Raw genomic sequence first — 22,388 nt, 5'->3', positions numbered from 1 at the left:
TTACAGTTTTTTTTTGTCTGACTTTTATATCAGAGTTATGCTGTCCTCATAAGATGAATTGGGAAGTGTTTTCTCTACATTTATTTCTGGAAAATTTATATATTATTGTTATGATTTCTTCCTTAGATGTTGGTAGAATTTACCAAGGAAGCCATTTGTCATGGAACTTTCTTCGTGGGAAGATTTTAAATGATGAATTAAATTTTCTTAATATATTAAGAGCTATTGTTATTTAATTTCTTGAGTGAACTTGGTAGTTTGTATTCAAACTTCCAAGGACTTGGTACATTTTATCGAAGTTGTAGAATTTATTGCCATAAAGTAGCTCATAATATTCTCGTATTATCCTTTTAATATCTGTAAAATTTCTAGTGCTGTCCTCTTTTCATTCTTGGTATAGTTAATTTGTGACTTCTCTCTCTCTCTCTCTCTCTATCTCTCTGGCCAGAAGTTTATTCAGCGCTATTGAAATTCTCAAAGAACTACATTTCAGTTTCATAAATTTTCTCTATTGCTTTTTTTTAGTTTCATTTCTTCCTTCTAATTCCTTTGTGTTTAATTTGCTCTTCTTTTTCTACTTAAGGTGGAGGCTTAGATTATTAATGCAAGACTTTTGTTTTCTAATATAAACAGTTTATGTTTTATGCTGTAAGTTTTTCTAAAAACTGCTTTAGTGGTATCCCACAAATTTTGATATGTTCCACTTTACTTTTAATTCAATTAAAAGTGTTTTTTAATTTCTCTTTTTAATCTTTGGGTTATTTAGGATTGTGTTGTTTAATTTCCAACCTTTGATAATTCTTAATCTATCTTTCAGTTATTGATTCTAACTTAATTCTGTTTTGGTCAGAGAAAATGCATTATTTAACTTAAATTCTTTTAAATATTTTGAGCTTTGTTTTATGGCCCAGAATATGGTCTTTCTTGGTGAGTGTTCCATGTACCCTTGAAAATAATGCATTTTCTGTTCTTGTGTAAAATGGTCAATAAATATCCAATTAGGTCAAGTCAGTTGATAGTATTTTCAGGTTTTCTATAGCTTAGTGATTATCTGTTTTCTTGTTCTTTTGATTAATAACAGAGGAGTATTAATGTCTACAACTGTAATTGTGGATTTGTCTAATCTCCTTACAGTTTCGTCATGAATTGATCCTTTATCGTTAAGTAGTATCCCTCTTTGTCACTGGTGATACTCCTTATTCTGAGGTCTGCTCTTTCAGATATTAATACAGCCATGCTGTCTTGCCTTTCCCTCCTTTTACTTTTAACCTGTGTCTTTGTATATAAAGTAAGTGTCTTGTGGATCGCATACGATTGGATTTTGTTTGTAAAATTTGATCTGATAATCTCTACCTTTTAATTGGGTGTTTAGATAATTTCTATTTAATATAATCATTGAAAGTTTGGATTTAAACCTACCGTCTTGCTAGTTGTTTTCTATTTTTGAATCTTTTTTGTTTATTTTTTCTGCCTTCTATTGAATTAATCATTTTTCATAATTTCAATTTATCTAACTCTTGGCTTATTCTGTATATTTATACATACACACATATTTTTGCGGTTGCTCTAGGTCATGGTTTCTTAACCTTGGCACTGTTCGTATTTTTGGTTGGATAATTCTTTGTTGTTGGGTCATGGAGGTGACACCTGTGTCCATTGCAGGATTTTTAGCATCCCTGGTCTCTATCTACTAGATGACAGTAGCACCCTTTCCCCACCCCCAGCTGTGACGACCAAAAAAGTTTCTAGACTTTGCTACATGTCCCTGAGGGGGCAGAATTGCTCCTGGTTGAGAACCCCTACTCTACAGTTTATTTTATTTTATTTATTTTATTTTTATTTTTTGGCTGCGTTGGGTCTTCTTTGCCGCACACAGGCTTATCTCTCTCTGATTGTGGTGAGCGGGGGCTACTCTTCATTGTGGTGTGCAGGTTTCTCATTGTGGTGGCTTCTCTTGTTGGGAGCATGGACTCTAGGCATGCGGGCTTCAGTAGTTGTGGCACATGGGCTCAGTAGTCGTGGCTCGCAGGCTCTAGAGTGCAGGCTCAGTAGATGTGGCACACGGGCTTAGGTGTTCCGCGGCATGTGGGATCTTCCCGGACCAGAGCTCAAACCTGTGTCTCCTGCATTGGCAGGCGGATTCTTAACCACTGCACCACCAGGGAAGCCCCTACTCTACGGTTTAAAAGATATATCTTTAACTTATAATAGTTTTTTTCACATTTTTTAAAATCACATTTTTTCTTTAAATAATATTATACTACTTCATGTGTCATGTAATACCTTATATACAGCATAGTTCAACGACTATCTTCCATCTTTATACTATGTTGTCATAAATTTTATTTCTATGTATGTTATTAACACTACATTATCATTTTTTGCTTTAGTTCGTGTTTAACCTTCTAAAATCAATAAAATATGAAAAAATAGTCTTTTATTTTTACCTTCTCTTTCTAATGCTCTTCATTTCTTTTTTGTAGATCCAAATTTTCACCTGGGAATTTTCACTGCTGCCTAAGGAACTTCTTTTAACATTTCTGGTGTCTGCAGGCAGTGAATTCTCTCATTTTATTTGTCAAAAAATTCCTTCTTTCTTCCTTCAGTTTTCAAAACTATTTTTGCTGGTTATAGAATTCTATGTTCAGCTCTTTTTTCTTTCAGTACCTGAAAGGTATTATATTCAATATTGTCTTTGGCTTGTATAATTTTCTGAAGGTAAGGAAATTTTAATCTTTGTTATTTGTATCTAGTCTTTCTTTTTTCTCTGTCTTAGAGATTTTTATCTTTGTTTTTCTACAGTTTGAGTATGATATACCCGTGTATGTTTGTTTGTGTGTGCGTGTTTTGGTATTTATCATGATTGGGGTTCTCTGGGATTTTTTGCTCTCTAGTTTGTTGTCTTAGATTCATTTGGGAAAATTCTTGGCCATTATCTTTTTATGTATTTCTTGTATCTTATTATTTTTGTTTTCTTCTCCTGGGGCTCCAATTAAATGGATGTTATACATTTTGATATAGTTCCACAGCTCTTGGATGCCCTGAACTGTATTTTTCCTTCAGTTTTTTAAAACTGTGGTTTCATTTTGTATTATTTCTATTGTCCTGTCTTTAAGTCCACTGAGTCTTTCCTAATCTGTGTCCAGGCTGCCGTTGAGGCTGCCAAAGAAATTTTTCTTCTCTAATGTAAACAAAATTTCTTTTGTTGTTTCTAGCTTTTCTATCTTACTTGTTTAAAGTTTCCATGTCACTGCTGAAAATTTCCATCTTTTTATGCATGTTATCCATCTTGTCTACTAGATCATCTAACAGTTATTTTAGAATGTTTGATAATTTCAGTTAATGAATCAGTCCTGATTCTGTTGATTACTTTATCTCTTGACAAAGGATTATTTCTTCTTGCCTTTGTGGATGCTTCATAGTTTGTGATTTAATGCTCATCATCATGTACAGAAGAATAGGAGAGACTGAAGTGATCCTCTTCTGTCAGGCTGTGTTTGTCAGAGGTTGAGTCGATCTAATCTTGAAGTGAGGTGGGTTTGGATTTTGTGGCCATCATTACCTTCAGTGTACCACAGGCTTCACATTTCTCCATTTGGCTGCTGTTGCCTTGTGTTTAGAGTGTGGCATGTGGTACTACAGGATTTTTCTGTGATCCTGTATCACCCTCATCTTTCAACAGTCTTTGCACATCTGTTTGCAGAGGGATTTCATGTTACTGTTTTTCTCCCACTGATAGATTATTGTTGCTTGTTACCCAGTGCTATGCTTGTGGGACAGGGCAAAGTTCTGTTTTGTTCTGGTGCAGACTCAATCCTGGTCAGGCCCTACATTCCTGGGTATCAGTGGTAGGACTTTCTTAGCTTTCCTGCTTTCTCTTCCCTGTGGTGGTCAAACACTCATACATTTGTGGTTGGTCTTGGGCAGAAATATCCTTTCCCTCCCTTGTAGTAGTACATCTCTGTTGGTATTGGTGCAGGATCCTTTGCCCAAGACTTTTTCCTCTCCCCCTCCCCTACAGTGGCAGAGGGGTTTTTTTTGCCTCTACTTTCTCATAGCATCAATGTGTCTTTCTTTGCCTGTGTCTGGGAGCTTAAGAGTGTTTTCTCCCCATCTGGGAGAGGCATTTTGCTTCTGTTCTCCTCTGAAGCAGTGGACTTTTGCCTGGACCCTGGGGTGAGAGGGTTTTCTGTCCTTCCCCCAGTGGCTCTAGGCTTTTGCTCTGTGTTGGGGACAGGTTGGGGAAGCAGGCAGAGCTTCAGGCCCGTACTCATCACCTTGTACACACTTGCTTCAGTGATGAAGGGCTTTCTCTGGTTTCCTGTCCTACCTCTAACCTTTCTTGTGAGAATCTGGTTGAGGCATGTAGAAGAACTTGCAACTGAGTGTAAACTCTCCTTGTGTCTGGGGTTCTCAACCATTCCTAACTGACATAGTAGTTCATACTTGGTCTTAAAGAATTTGTTAAAATCTTAACTGATTTTTTTTTCTTACATACGTGTATGGAGGCCACTTCTTCTGATGACCTGCCAAAGGTAAAACAGTTTGTGTGTACAGCCTCTCCCTGGAGGAATTTGTCCCTCTTTGGTATTTAAATTACTTGGTTGCCTTCTGACTTCAATTCTTTATTAGATTCAAGAGAAGTTTTGATTTTATAAATCTGGCTTTTTCTCACTAGGGTGGGAAAACATTCTTTTGTGGCTTTCTGCATTCTAGGTGGAAGTGGAACTACTTAGAGTTCTTGACAGGGTTTGCTATTTCAAACTGCTGCTTATTCGGATCCCTCTTGAATGTTTTCTCTTGCCTTCATTTGCCTCTTGAGCACTTTGTCATTTAGGATTGAACCCAAGGGACTACTTCCTCCATGAAGCTTTTCCTGATCCCACTAAGTAGGATAGAACATTTCTTGAATTGTACAACTGCTTTGCTTCTTGTACAGCTGTGTTTCATTTTTGCAGACCCGTTGAAACCTTCATTGAGGTTGAGCAGCTTTCAGAATTCGAGACCTCTCAACCTGAGAACTGTCCTTCTACCTTCAAAGTTTATGGCTGTTATGGTTGATAGATTTTAGGTAGGATCATAAAGTAAACTTGAGATAAAGAAATATACAAGAGAACTTACATTTATTAATATAATAAAAATTTGTGAAATCATACCACATAGTTTCCTGTGTACAGTTATTGCTCTTGAACTAAATTATTTTCAGAAATAAGACTTAAATTTGTAGAATCTAATTTCTTAGAACTGTGGGCTTGGTTACACAAGCTAGTATATATTCACACAATGAAATATCATGGAGTTTTAAAAAACAGTGATAAAACATATCCTAACATGGTAAATCTGCAGGATATAATGAGTGAAAAAAAATAAGGTGCAAAACTGAATATTTTGTGTAAGAAGGCAGGAAGAATAAGATTATATTTGCAGTTAAGTGTATTTGCATAAAGAATTACTAGAAGGGTATACATACAAGAAACTAATAAAAGTGGTGACCTGTAGTAAGCAAGGACAACGTGAGCTGCAAGTGGATGATATACAAATGAGACTTCTCAAACATGTTATGTTCCTTTTTACATCATTTTGAGTTTTGATTCATGTGAATGTAGTATATATTAAGAAAAGTTAAAGTTAATAAACATTATGTGAATCTTAAAAGATAACAGGAAGATTTGAAAAATACTTTAGAGCTGATAAAATATGTTGGCCTATGAAATAAAAATTGTGTGTGAGATACCTTTATTTTACATTAATCAGATTTTACAGATGAAAAGGTAAATACAAAGCATGGAGAATTGCAAAGATCAAGGTTTTATGAATCTGGCTCTAGATGAATAAATATATAGAAAGGCTGGTTTTCTAGCATGATTAGAAAGGTTTGGGGTCTAGACCCAATGTGGATGATCCCTCAAAGCAGAAAGGAGCATTGTGTTTAGGCAGCAACTATAACAGAAACACAGAGTGCTGAGAGTGGACTGGGGAACAATTTCTTACTCATGAAACTACTGGGCATATCCTTGGAAACTGATAAAATGTATCTAACTATTGTCAGGAAGAACAGGAGATGAGAATACCAAAGAATATTCTTATTACAAATTAAAACATATAAAGAAACAATAATTACATTACGTAAATAGGTTATAGCCCAGAAATCAACCATGTTGTAGACAAATGAAATGTATAAGAAGAAATTTATAAATCAAGGGGTGGTTTACTTAATTACTTAATGTTGTTAGGAAAACTGGCAATTTGGAATACAGGTCAATTCAGAGTTAAATCTCTTTCCATACATCATTTGGAATGAAGTATTCAAATAATTTATTCCACAGAAAAGTGAAAATCAGAGTATTTATCTGTTATCAAGAAATTCCTAAGCAAAGAAATAATAAAAGAAGTGAAAAATGCACTGATGGATAAATCTGGCCACGTGAAAAGAAAAACTTTTGTATTGAAAGCCAGCGATAGACTGAGAAAATGTTAAAAGTAGATGAAAGACATAGTATTTTTACAATATAAGTGGTTAAGGAAAACATAAAACTCCTTTCCCATTCTACCCCAGGTGGGGCTGGAAGAGGGAGAGTTGCACACTTGGGAACAAAGGCAGTGTGCGTTACGGGAGAAGGATCTGATTAATGACATAGATAGCGTTCAGTGTCTAACTAAATTTGAAGACCTTAATATTATAGCAGGATCAGTCCACGTGGTTGTGTGTTTTTTCTCTAGCAGGTGATTGAATTGACCCAGGATTAGGAATTTGAGAGTGGTGAAGTGGAAGAAAGAAAATAACGTACTTGGTGGACTGATAGCTTGGGTGACAACCAAGATTTTGAGATTGGTGATAACACAGAACTGGAAAGATGAGTGTAGGTAGAGTGCATCTAAGGGATTGAGACTGGACCCCGGTTAGAAAAGATAGAGTGGAATATTGAACGACAAAGTCAAGAAGAGAGTTGGACAGCCAGATGGCATGACCATGAGGGAAGGGATGGGACTGCTTGTGAGGTAGGGTCTGGAAATGTTACTGTGGACAAGGTTGATTCCTATGGCCTTAGTCTTCACTCTAGAGGGTTCTTTTCCAAGAGCCAGATTTAGCCCAGTGGTTGAAAGTAGTGTTCAGTGATAAGGTTGAGGATGTAGAGGTCTTTTGTTTTACTATGTAAAAGGGGTTTCCAGAGGTCCCTGTGGAAAAGGTTGGAAGGAAGGGCGGCAGTTGGGGAACACATGCAGTGACTGAGACAGCAAAGAGAACACTGTGGGCATGAAGACAAGAGAAAAGGTAGTCACAATGGTTTATGTTTTGAATAAAGCCCAAGGGTGACAGGGATGGGAGCCACAGGTAGAAGTAACTAGCAAGATTCCTGAATTGACCTGTGGTGTAATGATCGTCTCTGGAGCCTGATCCACTGTGTCTTTGTAATCTAAAGGGAATATTAGTGGAAAACTTAACTCTGGGTGGTAAAACCTAAAGCAGTTAGGCTTTAAATAATGAAAGCCAGTAGCGCTCACATTTCTTAAGCATTCTCTGATGTCTGCACAGTCCCACTGTTTGGGGTTAGCTTTGAGGTAGAATGGGAAGATACAGTACTACCATTAATTTAGGAAAGTCCACAATTTGTCACGTCCTACTGCCAAGGACCCAGGAATGAATGATAGCCATCATATTGGGTGCTTCTTTATCGTAGAGGCATCTTCTGCTGGAAATCCTGTTTCCTCCCACTGTTCCATTTTACCTGAAACTGGGTACTGAGGCCACTGCTGCTGGGGTGACTTCAGCATCTCTGATGAGTGAGTCAGTAGCTTAGGTCTCTTGCCTCCTTGAATTACCAATGCAAAGCCCAATTTGCTGCATACCTCCTTTGGGGATCAGAACCTTTTTAAAGCTAGTAACTAATTACTGCTTATCAACTTTATATTTGTTTACTTACTTAACCTTTATTCTTTAATTTCAGTTTTTAAAATCTGTGGTAGGGACAAGAATGGGAATTAGAATTTCTTGAACAACAAAAGCATCTGTATAAGAATCTTTGTATGCTTATAGGGAAACAATGATGTGTCACAGTATCTAAAATCTAATGTTTTCAGTAGAACAAATGTCTCTTTTCTCCTACTTTAGATCTAATGGGATGTAACTGGAACCAACTCTGATGATAAAAATCAAGGACCATCAGGCAAGATCAGGCAGTAAGAATTTTTGCTTCCAAATGAAGACACCGACATTTAGAACTTCTACTTATTCTAAGGTATTCGAGGTACAGTTTTACTTTAATTTGACTCCTTGGCAGTCATTTTATAATGCTGATTTCTATCTATATAGATTTCATAAGTTTAAAAGTTTTTATGTTAGAATGGTTAGCTTTTGGGGAAGAGGCCACCCCCCCACACACACACGTTCCTCCAAATCTGAGAAGAGATTCAGATTTTAAAGGGAGGTCATCCTTATAATTAGGAAAGCATGTCAATTATAAGAAATAGAATGGACTTCCCTGGTGGCACAGTGGTTAAGAATCCACCTGCCAGTGCAGGGGACATGGGTTCGAGCCCTGGTCCAGGAAGATCCCACATGCCGCAGAGCAACTAAGCCCGTGAGCCACAACTACTGAGCCTGCATTTTAGAGCCTGCCAGCCACAGCTATGAGCCCGCGTGCCACAGCTACTGAAGCCCACGCGCCTAGAGCCCATGCTCCGCAACAAGAGAAGCCACTGCAATGAGAAGCCCGCGCGCCACAACTAGAGAAAGCTGCGCGCAGCAAGAACTAAAGCAGCCAAAACTAAATAAATAAATTTATTAAAAAAAAGAAGAAACACAAATGTAAGAAAATATATCAAAATGTTCATTAAAAATAAAGAAATACACTGAGTGCAGATTAACACTCAGTATAGAAGAACTGGAATAAATAAATGTCAATTTAATAATTATTTTATTTATGTCATGACCCTCTGAGATGAGCAATTGAATTCAGCACTCTAACCAACTGTGCTTACATGATACAAGAGATCTTAGTGATTGTCCTTTAGTTTGATCTAGAAACCTCTCTTTCCTGTTTTCCTAAACTTACTGTTAAGAGTTTTCTATTCACCAAGAAATGTCACTTATACTCCCTGTAGACTGTTTCTATAGGACCTTGGGGATCTGACGGGTTAGTTTCACTTAGATCAGAAAAACCAGGCGTGTAATTAAAGAGTCAAATGATACTTCCAAATCATTGGGTGGCTGTCCACTTTAAAGACTACATAAGACAATTGAAAACAATCGAAGGAAACATAGTATCAACAGAAAACATAGTGGTCTCTATTTTTCTAAGATACATATAAATTTCAAAGAGGGTACAGTTAGTTTGGTGTTTATTTAAAAACAAAATAATTTCGTGTTAATTGTATTTTTCCAAATAGGCAGAAAGTATGGAAAGATAATTATTTTTAGGGACAGTCAGAGTTGGTTGGTTCTCTGTATACATTATAGAGGTTTGTAAATTAATTTTGCTAGATTATAGAGAAGATGAAAATCTGAGAAAAATGTATCACTTATTACTTGGATTTTAAATTTCATTTTATTCTGTTTCGGAAGAAGAATATGTAAAACAGTAAATTCTAAAATATAAGAATCCATATTGAAAAACCTAAGACTGCTTCAGTTAAAATAAATGGATTACTTTCTAGAAGGTGGTGGTAAAATTGAGCAGTTTTTGCCAAAGAAAAGTTACCTCGAGTCAAATAGCAGATGAAAAAGAGGTTGTTTTGATGAGAAGTTTTAAGACTTCTCTGGCAGCTAGCAGGTATATTGTACTTTTCAAAAATTTTTTGGTGTCAGTTTGAATCAAATGGTAATGATATTAAATATATAATTTGACTTATTACCAGAATCATTTTCCTTTTTAAAAAATTTGGATGTACTTTATTTTTTGGCTGTGTCAGGTCTTAGTTGCGGCACGCGGGATCTTTTGTTGCAGCGTGCAGGCTCTTAGTTGTGGTGCGTGGGCTCCAGAGCTCGTGGGCTCTGTAGTTGCGGCACACGGGCTCTTTAGTTGTGGCACGCAGGCTTAGTTGCCCCGTGGCATGTGGGATCTTAGTTCCCTGGCATCCCCTGCAGTGCAAGACGGATTCTTAGCCACTAGACCACTAGGGAAGCCCCTCCCTTATTTTTTAAAGCTATCTTTCCTTCTTACTTTCATTTAACAACATTAGTTGAATGTTCAGGCTTTGCGAAGAGTAAGTCTAAATATGTGGAAGGATATAAATTATTCTATAACTTCATTATGAATGAAGTTGAAGACATCTTTCACTCAGAATGTTTACTCTGGGTCTAGGGAGGCTAAATACTCTCATCTGAAAACCATTTAAAAGCAATTTTGAGGACTTCCCTGGTAGCGCAGTGGTTAAGAATCTGTCTGCCAATGCAGGGGACACGGGTTCGAGCCCTGGTCCAGGAAGATCCCACATGCTGCAGAGCAACTAAGCCCTTGCGCCACAACTACTGAAGTCCGCGCACCTAGAGCCCGTGCTCCGCAACACGAGGAGCCACCGCAATGAGAAGCCCATGCACCACAAAGAGTAGCCCCCGCTTGCCGCAACTAGAGAAAGCCCATGCGCAGCAATGAAGACCCAATGCAGCCAAAAATAAAATAATTAAAAAGAAAAAAAAGCAATTATGAAATGAGCACATAAAAATCATAGGTTAGTATTCCTTTCTAAGTAATATAGTTAAGTTCTGTATTCAGATGTCAACAAAAAGAGAGTAGGAAATTCTGATCAATTGAATTTGGTGACTAATTGGTTGTGGTTGTCACCCATCTATGGTTCTACTTGTGAAAGTGCCATATAACCAAATTAGGTTGCTTAAATCCTTAAATTAGGGATTTCTATTCATCAATTTCTTATATTGCCCCGCGCATTTGCAAACTAATATTTGTCATTTTCCCTTTCAAAAATGAAGTAAAAATTTCACAAACTTGTGCTCAGAAGTTTTATATAATACATTTTGACAATATTTTCTTTCCTTCTTTTTTTTTTTTTGCTGTACGCGGGCCTCTCACTGTTGTGGCCTCTCCCATTGTGGAGCACAGGCTCCAGACGCGCAGCCTCGGCGGCCATGGCTCACGGGCCCAGCCGCTTTGCGGCACGTGGGATCTTCCCGGACCGGGGCACGAACCCGCGTCCCCTGCATCGGCAGGCGGACTCTCAACCACTGTGCCACCAGGGAAGCCCTCTTTTTTTTTGACAATATTTTCTTAAAATTTTTTTGAGAAGATTTTAAGATTTTGAGATAGTGGGATTTTGTTTTTTTGGGAAGGGGGATTAAAACAAAACAAAATCAGTACGAGTTACAGCCCTAGAACATTTGTAAGGTGATGTCTTGGATTATAGTTTACATTAAGTTAAAACAGTACCTTTTAAAAATATTTTGTTTGGACTCACAAAAACATTTGAAAACATTTCAACAAGGTATAATTGAGGGAATAGGTATTCCCTTGCCACCATGATTTTCTCTGTGGTGTGATGGAAAGAGCACAAGCTTTGGCTCTTCTACTTTCATGCTACCCTGAGGAATTGAATTAATATTTGTCTTAGTTTCCTTTTCTTTAATAGTTACTTTTTAGACTTTTGATGAAAAATGAAAAAAGTGTATAAAATTATATAAAATGCTTTTCAGTGTTAGATTAATGCACATTATTGCTAAAGATAGAGAAGACCACACTACTGAAGTATCATTCACAGTTATCCTTCTCCTAGCAAAAAACAGGTCAACTCACACTACTACTGAGAAGCTTGTCAAACCAGTTTCAAACTTAACGACAAATATTATGCTTGGAGAGAAAGTAAAATGAGCTTTTGGCAAAAATCCCTTATCAAAGGCATACCATCTGGAAAAGCAATTACTGTCATGTGCATGCTAGCAGAATTTTTTGTTTTTCAGTTGGATGAAAGCACTGATGTGCTGAGGACATACCAGCACTTCATAGAGATGAGTTACTGTTTAATCACTGAGAAATCCACACTAACAGAAGAGTTTTTTTGTTGATATTTTGTTTTATTGTTGTTGTTGTTGGTGGTGGTGGTGGTTGGTTAGTTTTTTAAAGCCATTGTTGTCTGGAAAAGTTGCATTGGCTCCTCTGATCAAAACCCAACAACTTTAGCTGTAGGAGAGGGTGCACTTGGTCTGTGAATAAAAGAAATTGCACCAAGATATAAATTTATATCCTGCTTTTTTCCAGAGGAAAAAGTTTGGCATTTAGTAATGTGATTTCTGGTTGTGATTTAATGTTGAAAAAAACCAGTAAAAATTGTGGATGTAAGCAATTTTTGGCCACTAACACCGTGTCTTTTTAGGATTTTGGGAAGAAATGGTCAGCAAATATAGGATCCTGCTTTTCCACAGCGATGTATGCTAGCTGTGTAGGGTGACAGGGCTTTACATGTTTGTTAATTTGCTTTTTAGTAAAATAAGAAGAATGTTTCTTTACCACTGATAATGCCATTTCTATGATTTCAAGGAGGCATAAACTTACATCTACTTTTTCAAATAGTCAGAACTTATAACTTCATATTCACAGTATCATGAGTTTCAATGTTAAGGATGAGGTATAAGAATTTTATAAAAGTCTGAATTATGATGCAAAATAATTCTTATCTAAGAGTTTGACCATATCCCCACACTTGATGATTTTATTGGGTTATCAAAGAAAAAACAACCAGTGAATTTTTATTGTACATGTTTAAAAACCACATCTAAATTTTGAAATAGAACATGAAGAAATACTTTCCAGAGCCAAAATGCCGGCAGAGAATATATTAGGAATCTTGTTGCTCCAGTCTCTCAAATTGAAGCATTTAACATCCAGTTTTGAGTGGGATATGCTCTTTTTTGGACATTGAATGGAATGCTGAAAGTAGACTTGAGAAGGAAATATTTCTATAATTTCTGGGTCCATGTTCAATCATAATATCCAGAATGTATTCAATATAACACAGTTGATTTATAATTAAGAATTAGGCATTTTTAGTTTAGTAGAAATAAAGAATAAGAAAGGAGCTAGTTGAAATGGAAAGCAGCTTATGGTTAAAGCTGGTTCCAGAGCTGGGGCCTTGAACATCTTGCAAGGAAGCTATCATAGGGGGTGGCAAAACAATGAAGGTGCTTAATTGAATGGGCTCTGTCTGGCCAAAGATGAGACAATTTGAGCATTAGTAAGTATAACTACAATATATAATCAATCACATCCAATATGTTTAAACTGATGAGTTCATGATGATACTTTAAAGAACTCATTCATTTTCTTTGGAGTATGCTAAGAAACCAACTATACCTGAATGTGACCAGTAGTTGAGGAGAGGAAGTTTCTTTTCTCAGGTGTATTCTAGTTAGTAGTATTCTATTTACAGTTAAGGGGTGATAAATAGAACATTACCATTTCATAATGAATTCCAGGACGTAAGCAAAGATCATCAGTGGCTGCTAACATCACAGGAGGAGGGACAGTTGGACATTAGGTTTCTCTTAATGAAAGTTCACGATCCTTTCTGTGAAGTATCGTTGCCAAAAAAATTGAATTTGAATCTAAATCTGATCAAGCCTGTAGCTCCAATTACCAATTTACAGGAAACATAGAAGACAGGGAAACAAGTGAAATGATACCATGGAGATGCAGTCAGCAGAATCTAGACTATGGGGAAGTCTTTGGGACACACAACTTGGTTTTTTTTTAAACAAATAAATTGTGAGGAACAAAACAAGAGAAAAGAAGGAAGAAAACTGAAATTAATAGCAATGTTTGGACTTTATTTGGGTCCAGATTTTAATAAATAAATATTTATAAAATAATCAGGGAAATTTGAACACTGGATATTTTATATTAAGAAATTATTGTTAATTTTTAGGTGTGATAGATAACAGCATGTAGTTACATTGAAGAAGAGTCATCTTTTAGAGATACATAGTGAAATGTTGATGGATGCAAGGATTTGTCTGGGATCTGCTTTATTATCAGGAATAGAGGGAAGGCTGTGGCTGGGGATGAATCAAGCTTGGCCATGAGTTGATCTTTGTTTAAGCTAGGCACTTGTGGTGTTGGAGGGTGGGGTGGTGGTGGTGTAATTCTTGATATTATTCTCTAAGCTTTTTTGAAAATTTCCATAAGAAAAAGGTCCAGAAATTTACATTTTCTCTTTCTTGGCTTATAAGAATACAATTGAACTATGTGTATTTAGCAACCTGCCGAATTTTTATTTCTAATAATTTCTTGAGTCTTTTGGGATATATATACACAAAACCATATTGTACACAAATGACAGTTTTACTATATAGTGCTTACTGTTTACCAGGCTCTATTTTAAGCACCTATGCGTATTAACCCATTAGGTCCTTGCAAGGAAGAGCTCCAGTGAAATAGACATTAACTTGCCCAACGTTGTGTAGCTGGTATGTGGCAGAGCTGGGATTTGAATCCAGGCATTCTAGCCCTAGAGTCTGTGCTTCTCTGTTTGTTTGTTTGTTTTTGCGGTACGCGGGCCTCTCACTGCTGTGGCCTCTCCCGTTGTGGAGCACAGGCTCCGGACACGCAGGCCCAGCGGCCATGGCTCACGGGCCCAGCCGCTCTGCGGCACGTGGGGTCTTCCCGGACCGGGGCACGAACCCGTGTCCCCTGCATCGGCAGGCGGACTCTCAACCACTGAGCCACCAGGGAAGCCCGCTTCTCTGGTTTTTATATCTCCTTATAAGCTTTATTTTTAACCCCTTCACTCTAATCCTTGTACCCTTTATTTCTTTTGTTTGTTTTAGTGTACTGGCTAGAATTTAAACTTTTAAATACCAGTTTTCATTTGTAATTTTGATTTTGGAAGTTGTCTTAATATTTAGTGAATCCAGAGTCCAGTCAAATTTACTCCTTTATAAATACAAGGTACTCACCAAGAAACTAAGAATTGACTTAGTATGAAGCTAGAAGCCAAAGAATAAAGTGTATCGCTATTTAAAGTTGCCAAGACATGGAAGCAACCTACATTTCTATCTAGAGAGGAATGGATAAAGAAGGTGTGGTACATATATACATTGGACTACCACTCAGCCATAAAAAAAGAATGAAATAATGCCATTTGCAGCAACAGGGATGCATCTAGAGATTATCACACTAAGTGAAGTAAGTCAGACAAAGACAAATATGATATCACTTATATGTGGAATCTAAAAAAAAAAACGATACAAATGAACTTATTTACAAAACAGAAATAGACTCACAGACATAGAAAACAATCTTACGGTTACCAAAGGGGAAAAGTGGGGTGGGGGATAAATTAGGAGTTTGGGATTAACAGATACACACTATTGTATATAAAATATATGTATTTTATATTCAGAATACATATTTTTTATATATATATATATATATATATATATATATATATCTCTGAATCACTTTGCTGTACCCCTGAAACTAACACAACATTGTAAATCAATTATACTTCAATTAAAAAAAGTAGAATAAAGTGTATAGTAACAGCTTCTAGTTTTTTTTTTCAAAATTAGATTTATCTCCCGATCTGCAAGCAGCCTATTCCTGGTCCGTTTGACTTTGAGTTACTTGTTGATTCCATTGGTCCTATTTGCTGAATTTCTCTGTGACTCTTTGATCTTCTTCCCCCGACACCCCCACACCTGTCATACAATTACTTCTCATTTGACTTTACATGGGTTCCTGAGATAAAATCAGGGGAAGCACTTAGCACACTGTCCAGCACATAACATATATCTAGTAAATATGCCTTTTGGTTTAAGAGAAAGCTACTTCACAGTTTTGTTTTAAAAATTGTTCTTATTTCTTTAATTAATTTTTTAAATGGGGAGAGGCGAATATGGCGTAGTTACTTTAAGAAGCCCGAGGCCTGGGATGTGGGGGAAAAACTGATGATAATGTGCTGTGGTGGTTTAATGAGTATCTTTGTGTTCTCTGTAAGGCACTTGCTTATAATAGTCTCTCAGTTTGAGAAAGATTACCGAGAGAGTTGGATGCCAAAATAATACTTCTCTACTAGGGAGTGAGGTAGGAACAATTTAGGGGAAAATGTAACTTGTCCCAACTCCATGGGATATTTACATTTCTCTTTGGCCAGCAGCAAAATACATTATGATGTTGTAAGATAGCTAAGCTTCATGAAAGGAGGCATATACGCCTCAGTAAGGAGGACAATTTTTGGTTTCACCCTCAAGAGAAAGAGATTGTTCATAATTACAGATAACCTTTTCCTGAAGTTTGTGGAAGGTGACCATCTGAAAACTCGGTGTAGCTAGTTGAAAGCTGTGCTATTTTTCTGTCCTTCACTGCCTTGCTCCCTCCATCCCATGTGCTTGTTATTTTGTATAGCAATAAACTGAAACAACCTTTTAACATATCTTTAATGGTATTTTTGGAAATTATATTAAACTATTTGGAAACTGAAGGTTGTAGAGGCACAAGAATTTCTTCCATTTTCTAAATGACAGAATATAATTATTCAATATAATTATTGAATGGCACAACTATTGAAATTGAATAACCAGTTACTTGACTGTTTTGCTTTTATGGACTAGTTTATTGGTAAGAAATAAAACATATTTTTTGAAGAATAAAATAAATGTGTGTGGTGGAAACTCACTCTTCTATCCGATCCTGAAAGCTTTGAGTGGAAAGATGAAATACTCTCCAAACTACACCTGGATGCTATGGAAACCAAAAGGTGATATGCAAGATTAAGCACAGTTGAGAGGTGCTCAGTTTAACATCTGTCATCAGTTAGTTGGTAAAGGCCTTGAACCATTTATTGTTCTGAAGATGATCTTAAATGAGGAGGCATAGCTAAAGTGGTCAGTTACAGAGTATGGGATCAGTGAATTTAAGAGAAAAGAAAGCTGATAGGAGAAAACAAAAATGTAATAATAATAATAATAATAGCTAATATTTAGTGTTTACTATGCAGCAGGCAATGTGATAGATACTTAAATATATATTTTCAGATACTATCCCAGTAACCCTGTGAAGTGTAAACTGTTATTACATATATACATATGCAAATAAAAAACTCTGCATAGCAAAATAAAACACCAAAAAAAATTTTTTTTGTAGGAGGAAAATGAATCTTAATAAGGTGTACTTTGAAATTAACTCACAGGAGAGCCAGGATTCCTCCATCTCTTCATCTTGGAGTGAAACCAAAAGCTTGAGTTCAGAAACTGATTTTTAATCAGAATTGAAAAGGAAAGTGAATTCTAGTTTAAACAAGCTGCAAAAGCGTGGATTTGGGAAAACCAGGGATTTAGGGATTTTGCTAGTTCAGTATAATTTTATGATATGATAGGGCTCCTGAAAAGTTATTGTAGTCACTAATTATTAGTTGGAGTGTAGTGTCTCATACAAGAAAAGTCATAGCTCTATCATGCTAGTCAAATCACATTTTACTGTTTTAAGGAGGGATGCCTTATTGGTTTTGAAATGGTGTTTGATATGGAGTGACTTTCAAGTATTTTTATCACTTTAACCTCCTATTTCAATTAAAAATGAACATGGAAGTGAATTTAAATAGCTATTAATATTTTCGAGAATTTTTGGACATTGCTTAGAATTAGAAATTCCTTATATTATTAAAAAACACTCTGCCTATTACAGGTCTAGCAGTGTAAACTAAAATTAGGTTAGGTGTAAGATTGAGAACATCTGACCTTACTCTTCATATATGGATGCGTTTCCTGCTAGTAAAAATTGAAAGCCTGAAGTATAGTGTAAGACCTGTATTGCTTGTAACGTGGTTTATTTAGTTACTTATAAAGCTTCCATTTAAATTTCGGATTAAGTATACTTTTCCAGTTGACTATGCAACATTAAAAAAAAAAAATTAGGTTAAGCCACAAGGAAAACGTCAGTAAACTCCAGAAAAGCTAAAACTAGACATGTCCAATCTCTCACTATAACAGAAGTTTAAAATGTGCTACTCCAACCACTTGGAAAAATCAAACAGAAAATGTTCTTAAATCATATTGAATCAACCAGGAGATCAAGTATACAATAACTGATTATATAGCAAACTAAATACAGACTCAGGCAAAGACTGATATTGACCTTAGAAAATTGATTTTTGAAAAAGAAATGTACTCAACCTCAGATTTTAGTAAAACAACAAATAAAACCAACAAAATTAGTGCCTGGGAGAAAGGGAGGATATAAATAAGATAAAAGCAGAAACAGATGAACTGAAAAACAAACTGTAGAATTAAAAAAAATCTAAGAGCTACTTCTTAAGGTTAAAAAACAAAGTAAATGTATATATGTCCATGCCTCTCTCTCGCTATATACACTACCAAACGTAAGGTAGATAGCTAGTGGGAAGCAGCCGCATAGCACAGGGAGATCAGCTCGGTGCTTTGTGACCGCCTGGAGGGGTGGGATAGGGAGGGTGGGAGGGAGGGAGACGCAAGCAGGAAGAGATATGGGAACATATGTATATATATAACTGATTCATTTTGTTGTGAAGCTGAAACTAACATACCGTTGTAAAGCAATTATACTCCAATAAAGATGTTTAAAAAAAAAAAACAAAAAAACAAAAGTAAATATCTGACTGATTTTATCAAGGAAAAGATAGAAAACCAAAGTAAGGAAGAATAAACAGGACATAAAAGCAGAAAAGAGATTTTTAGAATTATAAGAGAGTTCTATTTAGTAACCATAAGCCAATTTATTTGAAATCTCTCTGAAATGAATTAAATGCCCAAACTACTTTAAGAAGAAGAAAATCTGGGCAACCCAGAAAACTATGGAAGAAAAGTTCGAGTAATTTTCTCAAAAAATTGGTTCTGGGGCCAGATTGTTTTGCCAGTGAGTCTTTTCTAGCTTTCAAGGAATATATAATTCCTATGGTGAGAAATAGTTCTGGAGATTATAAAAAGATGGAAATATGCCCAATTAATGTTATAAATATCTTCACAATGGTTACTTCATGGGAGTGAGATTCTTTCAGAGGATTAGTTTTTTAGTTTCTACTGTAAGCACAGATTTTTTTTGAAATTAAGACAATTGAGGAAAAAAAAAAAGCAAATCCAGAAGTTAAAACCTTAGACAAAGATGTCTTTTTTTTTTTTTTTTGCGGTACACGGGCTTCTTGCTGTTGTGGCCTCTCCCGTTGCAGAGCACAGGCTCCGGACGCTCAGGCTCAGCGGCCATGGCTCACGGGCCCAGCCGCTCCGCGGCATGTGGGATCTTCCCGGACCGGGGCACGAACCCGCGTCCCCTGCATCGGCAGGCGGACTCTCAACCACTGCGCCACCTGGGAAGGCCCGAAGATGTCTTTTATATCTATTAATATATTTACTAGTGTTACTAGTACTCCTCATTCCTTTGTGTAGATGCACATTTTGATCTGATATTCATGTAGATCCAAGTTTTGATCTGATATTCTTTTCCTTCTGCCTAAAGAACATTTCTTTAAAAAGGTGTGCAGGGGCTTCCCTGGTGGCGCAGTGGTTGAGAGTCCGTCTGCCGATGCAGGGGACGCGGGTTCGTGCCCCGGTCCGGGAGGATATCACATGCCTTGGAGGAGCTGGGCCCGTGAGCCATGGCCTCTGAGCCTGCGTGTCCGGAGCCTGTGCTCTGCAACGGGAGAGGCCACAGCAGTGAGAGGCCCGCGTACCGCAAAAAAAAAAAAAAAAAAAAGGTGCATGCCTTATAATGGATTTTTCTCAGCCTTTGTCTAAAAACATTTCCATAGTCATTTGGAAATATATTTTAACTGGATATAGAATTATTTATTTATTTATTTATGCTGAGTTGGGTCTTTGTTGCTGCACATGGGCTTTCTCTAGTTGCAGTGAGCGGGGGCCACTCTTCATTGTGGTGCATGGGTTTCTCATTGCGGTGGCTTCTCTTGTTGCGGAGCAGGGGCTCCAGCGGTGCGGGCTGCAGTAGTTGTGGCTCTCGGGCTCTAGAGCGCAGGCTCAGCAGTTGTGGAGCACGGGCTTAGTTGCTCTGTGGCATGTGGGATCTTCCTGGAACAGGGCTTGAACCCGTGTCCCCTGCATTGGCAGGTGGATTCCTGTCCACTGCGCCACCAGGGAAACCCTGGATATAGAATTTTAAGTTGACTTTTTTTCTTCCAGTACTTAGCAGTGTCACTACACTGACTTCTCATTTGCATAGTTTCCAATGAGAAGTCTTTTTCTGTACATAATGAGTCTTTTTCCTTACCTCTGTCAACTTTTAACATTTTTTCTTAATCAGTGGTTTTCAACAGTTTGATTATGATATTTCTAAGTGTGGTTTTCTTTGTTTATCTTTCCTGTATTCTGTTGAGCCTCTTTGTTCTGTGGGTTTATGGCTTGAAAAACATTTGCCTATTATTTCTCTACATATTTTTTTCTATCACCTTCTTCCCTCTAGCTTTTAGACCCCAATTACATGTATATTAGTTTGATGTATTGCTACAAATTATTGGTGTTCCCCTTCTTTTCCTTTCTCCCTCCCACCCTCCTTCCTTCCTTCCTCCCTTTCTCCCTTTCTGTTTTTTCTTTTTGTGCTTCATTTTGGATATTTTCTATTGTGTGTTTTCAGATTAATTGTCCAATCTGCTATTAATCCCATCCAGTGTATTTTTCATTTCAGATCTTGTGTTTTTTATTTCTAGAAATTTCATTTGGGCTTGAAAAAAATCTTGCCCTTCTCACCTAAACATCACCATGTCTTTCTCTGCCTTCTTGAGCATGTTGAGCATATATATAGTAGTTCTTTTAATAACTTTGTCCGCTTAGTTCTGTCTATCTGTTAGTTCTGTGTCTGTTTTTATTGATCTGTTAGTCTCTTGGTTGTAGGTCATATTTTCCTTTTAGTTTATATGCCTTGTAAATTTTCATTGGATGTCATTGTGAATTTTATGTTGCTGGGTGTTGGATTTTGTTGTATTCCTTTAAGTAATGTTGGTCTAAATTTGGCATGCAGTTAAACTTTTTGAAATCACTTTGATGTTTTTTTGAGATTCACTTTGTTTTGAGGAAGCTTTGGTAGGGTGGGTCCTGGGCATCCTTATTTCCTTGAGCTAATTTAGAGTTGCTACTTTTTGAGGACTTTACTTAATGTTTCATGTATTATTAAAACCGTGTAACTCAGACTGGGACTTGAACACATGCAGCAGGGATTTGAATGCACGCGGCCAGGACTTGAACCAGGCCAAAACTCTGTTTGGGACTCCAACCCACGGTCTTTTAATTAGAGTCACTCACCTGGTGTCTGGACTTACTGAGACTCACGTTCCTTATGTCTTAGCGCTGAAGGAATTCCGCGAGAGGCAAAGTGATAGGCAAGAAGTAGATTTATTAATATAGGACGCTTGTAAGAGATGCAAGCAGGCAGGCAAGGGAGCTCTGCCCTGAGGATTAAGTGGGCTACAATTTTATAGTCAAAGGAAAGGGGGAGGGGAAAAGACTGCCTTCTTCGAGTAGACATGGGGCTTACATCACTAGTTCCTTCTTCGTATCAGTCAGGAGAGTGTCTCACCCTATGAGGTCAAACTAGGATTATCATAGCACTTATTCAAGTCAGTAGAAGGGTGGTGACATTTTTCTTCCACCTAATGGCCTGGGGCATATCTTGTGCTTTTATTTATGGCTTTATAGTTAAGCAAGCCTGCTTCATTCCACGACGTTCCAATAGCTTTCTTGAACGATCATTAACTTAACAGTGGTCTCCCAAAGTTTCCTAGGTTTCCCTCTCTATCTATAGTCCCTTAGTGGGACTTCTACAACTACCTGTATAACTATCCTATTCTATCCCTATCATTATGAGGTCTTTTCACTCTACTTGGTGGGAATACAAATTATCTCTACCCTTGTATGAGTTTTGGGACTTCTTTGACCTATTTGTTTTTCATTGGTCCTTTCCCCAACGTTAGGTAGTTTCCTCTCGCAGATGACCTGTCAGAGACTTGAGGGGAGACCTCTACAGATTTCCAGAGCTCTGTGTCTGCAGGTCCCTTCTCTCTGGTACGCTTTAACCAGATTCTGGCTGCTTTGGCTTCCCTGAACATTGTCAGTCTGTCTCAACTCTCTGAGACTGCCAGGCTCTGTTGAAGTCCTCCCTCCCTACCCTGCATCCTGGAAACTGCTTCAAGGGTGTAAAGTGAGGCAGTTGGAGGTCTCACCTAATTTTTTTCCCCTTTTCTCAGGGATCCCACTCCTGCTTTGACTGTTGTCCAATATCTGAAAGCTGTTGTTTATTTTATCCAGTTTGGTTGTATAACCAGAAGGATTAATCAGATCCCTGTTACTCCATCATGGCTGTTTGTAGAAGTACTCGATTATCTTTTCCTTCTTTTCTGTGGGTTAAGATGTGGACCTAAATAAAAGAAGCCAGGAAATCATTTGGCTTGTTCTCAGTGTTTCAGGT

The 22,388-nt window shown here is 37.2% G+C and overlaps 1 protein-coding gene across 8 annotated transcripts in view; it reads left to right on the top strand.

The window, feature by feature from the left end:
• Positions 1-22,388, top strand: part of NCOA1 (nuclear receptor coactivator 1) — a 262,175-nt gene that overhangs the window by 56,024 nt on the left and 183,763 nt on the right. For 5 of the 8 annotated variants that reach the window (XM_033425290.2, XM_004268089.4, XM_033425291.2 and 2 more), the window contains one exon: positions 8,111-8,237. The exons of 1 other annotated variant lie outside the window; for it this stretch is intronic. The gene's annotated coding sequence lies outside the window, so the exon portion shown is untranslated. Of the gene's footprint in view, positions 1-8,082; positions 8,247-22,388 lie in introns of those variants that run through there. 2 more of the 8 variants (XM_049695688.1, XM_004268088.4) reach the window with 2 other exon arrangements.

This window comes from Orcinus orca, chromosome 13 (genome assembly GCF_937001465.1).
Source record: "Orcinus orca chromosome 13, mOrcOrc1.1, whole genome shotgun sequence".
Lineage (NCBI taxonomy): Eukaryota > Metazoa > Chordata > Mammalia > Artiodactyla > Delphinidae > Orcinus > Orcinus orca.
The sequence above is the reverse complement of the archived record's forward strand: the minus strand, read 5'-3'. Positions and strand labels throughout refer to the sequence as shown.